The sequence below is a fragment of the Apodemus sylvaticus genome, chromosome 7 (genome assembly GCF_947179515.1).
Source record: "Apodemus sylvaticus chromosome 7, mApoSyl1.1, whole genome shotgun sequence".
Classification (NCBI taxonomy): Eukaryota; Metazoa; Chordata; class Mammalia; order Rodentia; family Muridae; genus Apodemus; species Apodemus sylvaticus.
The window spans coordinates 40,658,693-40,668,124 of NC_067478.1; the positions used below are offsets into that span (position 1 = coordinate 40,658,693).

Consider the following 9,432-nt stretch of genomic DNA (forward strand, 5'->3'; position numbering starts at 1 on the left):
AGTGTGCAGGCAACCATAATCACCCCGCTCTCTGCTGCACTCCTCAACATCTTGTATACAGCTGTGAAGGGCGGCATTAGTGCCAATTAATCTGGGACAGGTTTACTGAAGGAGGGATGCAGTCCGGTTTGAAAGGGATAGTCCTCGAGTTTTCCAAGTGGCATTTTGAAAAAAGGAACTTTAACTGAAAGAAGCATTCATGTTAAGAGACTCTCGCTTTTAAGTCGCCTGGAGATGGACACCTCTGGATAGCTCTAATCCCCCTGCATTCTCCAGAAAGCATAGAGGCAGAGTCCAAATCAAAGAAATATATTTAATGTCTGTAATGCAAGGTTTTTAAGAGAGTGACTAAAAACTTTATGGGAATGTTCTTTGGTAACTTAAGTTAGTGACTGGGGATAATAAAGATGAGTGAGCATTCTAGCAACGGAGGACTCCATTGCTGTGGGTACTTGAGACCTGGTGGTGCAGAGTGACTGGGTGTGGCATGGCAAACCTTTACTTTCATTGTTGATGGAGCCCCCAAGGGTCCTGGTTAGTTGACTCTGTTGGTCTTGTTGTGGCATCCCTGTCCTCCAGGTCCCTCAATTCTTTCCCCAACCTTTCCACAAGATTTATCGAACCCCAGCTAATGTGCGCCTCTGCATCTGGTTCAGTCAGCTGCTGGGTGGAGCTTTCCAGAGGACAGTTATGCTAGGATCCTGTCTGCAAGCACAATGGAGTACCAATAGTATCCGGTATTGGTTCTTGCCCATGCGATGGGTCTTAAGTTTGGGCTGGTCATTGGTTAGCTATTCCCTCATCCTCTGTTCCATCTTTGTCTCTATACTTGTAGGCAGGACAGATTTTGGGTCAAAGGTTTTGTGGTATGTTGGTGTCCTTATACTTTCATTAGGAGTCCTGACTGGAGGACTACAGGAGGTAATGTATATGTACTACACATCAGACTCCATTTCCCCCACTGTTAGGAGTCATCCTCCCAGACTCCCTGATGCCTCTCACATCCCAGGTCTCTGGCATGTTCTAGAGATGACTCCTCTCTCTGCTCCAGACAGAATTTTTAATTAAAAATACTTGGCAGACAGAGTTGGCTGAACTCACAGATATGAAATGGCTAGATATGGATGGCATACCTTCCTTTGGCATATCTGCCACAGCCTCATCTGGTCACCTTTTAGTCTGTTTCCCAGGATTTTCGTTTTTTCTTTGATCAGCATCTTGACCTTCTTCAGTCAGGCCTTGTTTCTGCCTCTGAGACTTTATCCTTTCCCTTCCCCCTCTCAAGTGATTCTCACTCCCAGGTCTGAGCTTCTTCCTCTTACCTGTTTTGTTAGTTTGTTTTGTCAACTTGACACAAACTAGAGTCACTTGAGAAGAGAGGACCTCAATTGAGGAATTGCCCATCCATTAGACTGGTTTGTGAGTATGTCAGTGGGACTATTTTTTATTATTATTAATGATTAATGTGGGAGGGCCTAGCCCATTTGGGCAATTGGTTTTTCCATGTTTAAGATAACTAGCTTCACAAGTCAGTAGACAGAATCCACCATGGTTATGTTTCAGGCTCCTGCTCTGCCTCCAGGTTCTTACCTTGACTTCTCTCAGTGGTGAACTGTTATGGGAATGTGTAAGCCAAATAAACCCTTTGTTCCACAAATTGCTAGTCATCATGGTATTTTAATCACAGAAAAACAGAAAACAACAAAAATCAAACAAGCAACAACAACAAAAATGAAGACATCTGGAAAGAGAGATCTTTGCTTGAGGAATTGCTTCCAATTGCTGTGGATAACACTCAGCCTATTGTATGAACCACCCCTAGGCAGATGGAGAAAGCAAAATAAGCAAGCCAAGGAGAGCAAGCCAGTAAATAGCTCACTTAATTTCCTGCCTCCAGGTTCCTGCTTGAATTCCTGCCTTGACTTCTCTCAGTAAAGGACTGTCATGTCAAAGTGTCAGCCTAATAAACTATTATTTCTTCCAGGTAGCTGTGTTCATTATGTTTATCATCAAACTCAAACTAGACCAGAAACTGGTACCAGGAGTGCAGTGCTTTGAGAGCGATGAGCATGTCTAGGGTAAGATTGTGGAATCATTTGGGACTCAGGCTGGAAAGGCCAATTCTCAGAGCTTCCTGAGCTCTTACGGGAGCTTGGAAAACATGTGTATCAGAGGAAGAGCAGACAATTGAAACTTGATTTGTAAAGTTTCAGAGAGAAGCAGAGATTCTATCAGGGCTTGTTAGTGTAAATTTAAGTGATAATTTTTCCTCTAACCTGGCTAGGTCACAAATAATTGAGACAGAGACTATTAGATTTATTTAACAAGTTTTAAGGGCCAATATCTGAGAAGATAAGAAAAAATCTTTTTAAACCGTTGCTGTTAACATGGTATTTCTTATGAAATTCTGAAAATTTTAGTACATTTCCTTTTAATAGTTGATCAATTTAATCATCATCTTGAGCTACAGGGTCTGGTAGATTTGGATGAGTTCTGATATGTGTTATATACAATGAATGATTTCTAGTTCTGATTGTTGCAGTTAAATTTTGTGAAGTTAACTTGGAATTGTCCCGAATAAGTTCAGCAGTTTTTATATGCCAAACAAGTCTCTATATTGCATATGGAGAGTCTGTTACTATGTTAAGAGATTTTGGAAAATCTAATAATATCATAAGAATTACATATAACTCTAATTTTTGAACTGAATCACGGGGACTCTGAGCCATTTTATTTGGCTTTTTATGACATATAGCCTGCTTTTTCTGATTTATTTTCATCAGTATAAAATGCAGGAGCTCCAGAAATTGGGGTCCATTTTATTATATGAGGGAGAATCTAATTAGTACCTTTTGTAAATTGAAGACACTTGTATTTTGGAGTTTTGTTGTTATTTCCAAAAAAGCATTGGAATCTCTTCGCCAATCTTCATTTTCTGCCCACAATGAGGCAATCTCAGCATTAGTAAAAGGGCACCACAATCTCTGCTGGATCTATTCCTGTTAAATGATGAAGTCTCATATTCCCTTTCAGAAACAATTCAGAAATCTTTTCTATATAGGTCTTAGTTTTTATTCTGTTTGTGAGCTAAAAATATCCATTCTACGATACTGTCTACTCTGCATGAGAATTTCCGTGGGAGAATTGGTAGAAGGCTAGATAACTAACTTGGCTCACTCCCAAATAATTGAGACAGATACTGTCTCAATTTAGATTTATTAGGTGTTTAACAATACCTGTACAATAACTGAGTAGATATTAATTTATTCTAATCCTCTAAGCTAATCTAGCTATTTACCAGCCAAAATTCCTGAGGTACTTTCAATTTAGTATTGATCTGGGTTGATCTGGATCTGTCTGCTCCTTGCATGTTCTCATGGTGGCTCCTGGTCCTTCACCTCAGGGTAAATCCTCTCCTTCGCTCTCTATCCATATTCTCTTCTCTATTAAGGGGGAATCAATAGAGAGGGGAATAACAGGGTACAAGTGATCTAATGGAGGAAATGGAAAATCGTGGGTCTCTAATTGGAGAGGAGGTAGGGGTAAATACAGGAGTGGAGTAAAACAACAGTAAGAATGTTTGAAAAGTTATAAGGGATCATACCATTAACTACACAAGAAAACCAATAATTCTTGTAAGTATATGTATAATACATAAAGACATAATTTAAATGAACATTTTTTTTTATCTGCACTGACAGTGGTCCTTCTTGAGCCAAAGACCATCTAATAAAAATTATAACACTAGGTACAAGAAACCATCTTTTGAGTTGTTGGTCAGTTTACCATGAGACTCTCAAAATAATAAAGGTTCTATTGCTATTGCCCTCCATTGCCCTTCAGAAGTGGAGAGTGTTAACCAAATTATCCCTTTATTGCTGAAGATACCATAGAGTTAAACAGAGGCCTAGAGGCCCCCGATATGTAACTATTTTGTAAGCCTATTGCCTGAGGACTAGCTTTTACTAGAAGGCTCCATGCAAGCTTCCAAAAGAGAGAAGAAACAAACATCTCTTCCCAAGTATGACATGTATGAAACACAATAAGGTCCAGTATGTCATGCTAACCATTAGTGGGAAGTAGTGGTGCACATATATTGGTGATAACCATTACCTCTCTAAATAGGGCTTAATACCTGCTTACCAAGAGTAATGTAGTCAACTACTCAGTCTAGTGAAGTCATGGATCTTGGAAGAGAATCTACAACTACCACTTTACTAAACCATAATAATCTCTAACTACATCCTAAATATTTATCCTTTACTCAAAGAGAAGTATAATCATCATTCTTCATCAAGTAAAGTTCTCTTTACAAAAGACGGAGACTACTGCAGAGGACCACGACCAATCAAACTACAAAACTGTGGAACTCGATACCAATGCAGACATCTACAATATAATTCCTGTACCTAGGGTTCAGGGATCATTGCAGAAGAAAGGGTGGGAAGATTGTAAGAGTCAAGGGATACAGGGAGAGTGGTTGCTGTAAGTCTGTGTCTTTTAGGAATGTCAGAAGCTATGAAGGTAAGCTATGAAGACCTATGAAGTCTTACCAACACGACTGCCTAAACAGGAGATGAACAAGGAAAACAATAAATAGATATGCCAGAGTAAATGTAGAAAAGCCCACATAGTCTCAACCCTATGCACAGAACTGCAGGCAACTAAGGAATATGGAAAGGGGAAGAAATAGTCTTCCCCTGTGAAGGGCACACCAACTGATGATTATCATAGCACCAAATGTGTCAGTCCTGAAAACATACATGCGAACAACACTGTATAGACTGAACAGGTTGTTTTATGTATTTAGAAATACATATGTATATACACAGATGCCTATAACAATAATTAATGAAAAAAGAAACCATGGATTTGAAAGAAAGCCAGGAGGGGTATATATGGCTAGTTTTGGAAGGAAGAAAGGGAGGGGAAAATGATGTATGTATTATAATCTCAAAAAATTTTTTTTAAAAATCTCTGGTTTCTGATCATGCTGAAGAATTGTCTATGATTAAAAGGAGAGCAGCATCACTGAGGGAAACCCTTGTGGAATGTTGTCTGTGAGGGTCAGCATATAGAAGTTGTGGTCCGGTGGAGAGCTAAGGTTGTCAGCAGAGCAGCAAATAATGCATAAGATTCTTCCATGTGGTACCAGGTCTGAAGGCTTGAAAGACTCATAGAGAACATCTGAGGATTGGCAATGTGTGGCAGGGTTGGAGTCTCCCAGAAGAGAAGCTTGGAGAGGTACTGGTAAAGGTGCAGCAGTGAAAACCTCAGGATTGAAGGGGTTTCTGAGTCAAAGGCTATGCTTCTTGAAAATTCCAATACTATCGTTTCTTTACTGCATGACTTTGGCTAAGTGGCTGGTTTGCTTCCTTCTTCTCTAATATTGGAGCAATTTTATTACAGAGCTAAAGTGTATTTCCAAGGTTGTGGGTAGAGAGCCTTATTGAGGTACCATGCCACCTGGCAGGAACTTGACATCCACCAATGTGAAGTTTCTCTCCCAGCCTTTGAGCAGGAACTCCTGTGTTAGCCATAATCCCCTCCACCTAGGGTGGAGTGCTCAGACCAAGGTGAAGCCCATTGTTCTTCAAGGATCTGCAGTTTCATGAAAAACACTAGCCACCTGTGGAGCTGAACTTGTTCTGCTGAGAAGCTTCTAGTCTTTGGGGAAGGGTTTTCCCCTGCCTATATATTTGGAGTTCTTCATTAAACTTTGAGACCTTGACTAGCAGGTGTTGTCTTGGTCTCCGTCTCTTTTTGCTGCCTTCCTGTACATCCCCAGCTTCCCTTCCAGGTAACCCGTTAGATGTAACTGCAGGTAGTTACAAAATTAAAGGGTATTTGCTGAGATTAATTAACCAAAGCTTAGTGTCTAAGATATGGATATATCAGATAATATCCATTTATAATTTAATATAGCTGTATAACCACCTTTTAAATCAGATTGGTAAATCTATTAGGCTAGAGTGTAACACTGTCATTAAATGTGGGCAAATAGGACTTAAAACATCACTGATTAATTATATAGTACTTTTTTCAAGGTGAAGTAAACACACACACACACACACACACACACACACACACACACACACATACACACACACCAGGTTGATTGTTCACAGTAAAAAAGAGGAAAGTTTTGGAAACAATGGTGAAACAGAAATTATATGTTAACCTGTACAATATGGGAGACATATGTTGTCTCAGGATAATATATCTGAAAGCAAAAGTTAGGTTTCTGAATGCAAGAAATATGCCTTAGGCTGCTTCCTGATTTAGAGAGTGCCCCTCTTCTTTGCAAGTCCTACTAACATTTCATTCTTTGCTCTGACACCATATCCTTCGCTGGCTCTGCACGGCACCAGAGAGATGCAGTGATACAACCATGAGGCAGCTGTACTTAACATGTACCATGCTGCAAAGTAGACATTATTCAGAACAGGCAAAATCATCCAAACACCATGGGAAACATATTTTCTATTTGACAAATAAGTAGTGTTTCTGCCCTAGAAGCAAAGCCTTTGGAAATCCTGATTGTAAGCCCCCTGGAGAATTAACATATTTAGCTTATGGTGAGGCACACTGAGCCTTTTGAAGTTCCAGTATCTTCCTTGACCATGAGTCCATGCTCAACCCACAGACTCTCAAGATGCGAGGTCTCTGTTTCTCCTTTTCCCTCCAGAGGAAGGAGGATCGTGGCATCGCATTCTATCTCCTGCTCAGCAAGTGTGCTTTCCTTTCTACTAAACAGCAGGCTGCAAAGTTAACATCCAGTAAAGAGGGCCTTGTGTTTAACAGACCCTACACTCAGCAGTGCTGCTCACAGAAATGCTGTCCAATAAATAAATGACTGATTTCCTACTTTCACTGTATGAGGAGTTAGGTGCTTGCTGATGTAGTTCTCCTCTGTGAAGTTCTCATGATACACAGGGAGGAAAGAAATGTCATAAAAAACGATCTGGTCAGAGTTATACAGAGCAATCTATGGGTGCACATGATTGGTACCTGAAGAAAATGCCTTCTTCTCTACTGTCTTTTTTATGTTTCTAGTCCTGTTCTTACTCTTCATAATCCCTCTGCCTATTTTGCTTTTTATCTTTAGGAATGAAGTGTGGTCATTAAAACACAGGCCTTATAGATGCTAGATCAACTGGATTTAGATGCAATCCCTAGTAGTTACTGGAAGGATGACCCTGGTGAGTTACTTTTTGTACCCTAATTTTTATAGGGTAAGATGCCTGCTTCCGGTAGTCTGCTACAAAGTGGTGACTTCTTATGCTCCTAAAGCCCTTGCAAGTAAGTAACCAGTGACTCCACTGTTTGAATCCCTGGCATTTGATAGTACTGATGATGGATTTGGGCATAAGCTACACATCCTTCTGTGGATTGTGCTGCAAGACTCTGCAGGAACAGATACAGACTTTGTGCAATGCCTAGGCTACAGTCAGGATTTATGGTCACTAAATAGTTGGCTGTTAATAATTGTCTTTCTCTTTGACACCTAGCCTACAAATGTCTGTGTCAATTAAGAGTTCTTGTTGATGGTAATTTTTAGGTCATCTTTTTATCCAGTTAAATTAATTTTTCACTTGGAGGATTTTGGTCTCACTGTTGTAATCTTTTCAGGCAGGTAAAACAAACTGCCTTCAAATAGGTAATTTACAGTGGGTGTCTATGGGTTTTCAATTCTGGAGGAAGAGAAATACAAGAGAAATGTTCCAGCATATTGGTGTCTGGAGAGAGCCTGTTACTCATATGATAGGAAATGAAAGCATGCCTCTTTCTTAGGGACCACTAATTCGTGAGGATGGCAGACTCTTTCCTGACTTCACTGATACAACAGAGGGCTCTGCTTCTTTCATTATTTATTATTGTTATGGTGTGTGTGAGAACACATATGCATGCTCTGTAATACATGTGTGAAGGTCAAAGGACAACACTATGGAATTCCCACAAAGCCCCCATGCTGAAGGCTTGGATGCCAGCCTGTGGTATTGCTGAGAGTTGGTATTGCTTTTTAGGAGGTGGGGACTACTTGGAGGAAGTTAAGTCACTGGAAGCATGTTCCTAAAGAGAATACTGGGAGTTCTTTCTAGTTGGCACCCAGTGATAGGCATCTCTTGGGACAAACAGCACAAGCGCTGCCAGACTGGGCGTAAGAGAAAGCCGTATTGCAAGAGATGAAAGTAGGAGCTAGGATGGTCTGATGGCAACATTAAGATTGACCCTCGTTGTGTCATTCACAATCCATGTTCAAGGATATGATAAGAAGTACGGTGGCCTGAGATTGGACATGAGGAACTTTCCCCGGGGCTCTGAGTGTTATACTCACAAAACAAAGGTCATTGATGTTGTCTACAATGCATCTATTAACAAGCTGACCTACACCAAGACCCTGATGAAGAACTGCTTTGTGTTTCCTAACATCATACTAACAGTGTCCCACCATGTCCTACTGTTGGGCTACAAGGAATGGGCCAAGCTGACTCCTGAGGAGAAAGAGACTTTTAAATAAAAAAATGATCAAAGAAAATTCAGAAGAACTATGATGAAAGGAGAAAGAATGCTAAAATGGGCAGTCTTCTGGAGGAGCAGTTCCAGCAGGCCAAGCTCCTTCTGTTGTCATTGCCTCAAGATCAGGCTAGTGTGGCCGAGCAGATGTTATGTGCTAGAAGGCAAGGAGCTGGAGTTCTGAGGGATACTAAAGCCTGGAAAGGCAAATAAGTCATCATTTATAGCTTGTGTAATAAAGGTGTCTATTGTTTTATGTTTTGTGTGTGTGTGTGTGTGTGTGTGAGTGTGTGTGTGTGTGTGAGAGAGAGAGAGAGAGAGAGAGTGAGAGAGTGAGAGAGAGTGAGAGAGAGAATATGAGAATATATTAGGATTCTGTTCTCCTCTTGTTCCTTCCCCTCCTTTCTCTTCTCTTCTCTTTCCTCCTTTGTCCCATCTTCCTCACCACCATGTGGCAGACAGGTTTCTATCAGCAAGCATGTTTTTATGCACCAAGGTATTTTTACTTGGCACAAGCACAAAGCAATTGGACCGAGAAACCATGGACTAAAACCCATGAAACAATAAAACAGTATCTTTTCTTCTTTTAAGTTTATTCTCTCAGGTATTTTGTCGAGACAATAGAAAGCTGACCAAAACAGCAACTTAGAAAGAAGAGAGAGGAGACATACACCATCACCTACCCTCAAAACTTATTGACCATCAGGAAGAGTGGATGGAAAGATTGTCAAAGTCAGAAGAGAGATCAGGAAGAACCAGAGTAAAACATGCTATTTGGACATGAAAGGATGTTTGTACTCAGGAACTCACAGCAACTGTGGTTGCCTGCATAAGACCTGCACGACATTAAGCCACACAACATACAAGCACAGAGGGGCGGAAGGGCTCGAAAGACCCAACTGAGGAGCTATTTAC

The 9,432-nt window shown here is 40.6% G+C and overlaps 1 pseudogene; it reads left to right on the top strand.

Moving 5' to 3' along the window:
* Nucleotides 1–8,067: 8,067 nt before the first annotated feature.
* On the top strand, nt 8,068–8,701 carry LOC127689692 (40S ribosomal protein S8-like; annotated as a pseudogene).
* The last annotated feature ends 731 nt before the right edge of the window (nt 8,702–9,432 follow it).